Raw genomic sequence first — 280 nt, 5'->3', positions numbered from 1 at the left:
TTTTTTTACTTGTTCTTGCAACAACTCAAGGTTTTCTCTTGGCACTACAGATGCCCTGCCACATCTTTTCTCTTTTTAAGCTTATATATATTGCATGCTTATTATAAGTAGATTTAAGAATTGTTTTGTGTGTTTGTCTAGGTATTAACCATAATTTGATTTCTAGAATTTTCTCATTGTTTTGTTAAGTTTGCTCATCTTTTCCTTCAATATAGCTGTGCAAGAAATCTGGACCTGCAAGTCAAGTCTAATGCATGCTCAGTAGATTTAAGAATTATTG

The sequence above is a fragment of the Heteronotia binoei genome, chromosome 2 (genome assembly GCF_032191835.1).
Source record: "Heteronotia binoei isolate CCM8104 ecotype False Entrance Well chromosome 2, APGP_CSIRO_Hbin_v1, whole genome shotgun sequence".
Taxonomy (NCBI): Eukaryota; Metazoa; Chordata; class Lepidosauria; order Squamata; family Gekkonidae; genus Heteronotia; species Heteronotia binoei.
This window is presented reverse-complemented; position numbering follows the sequence as displayed.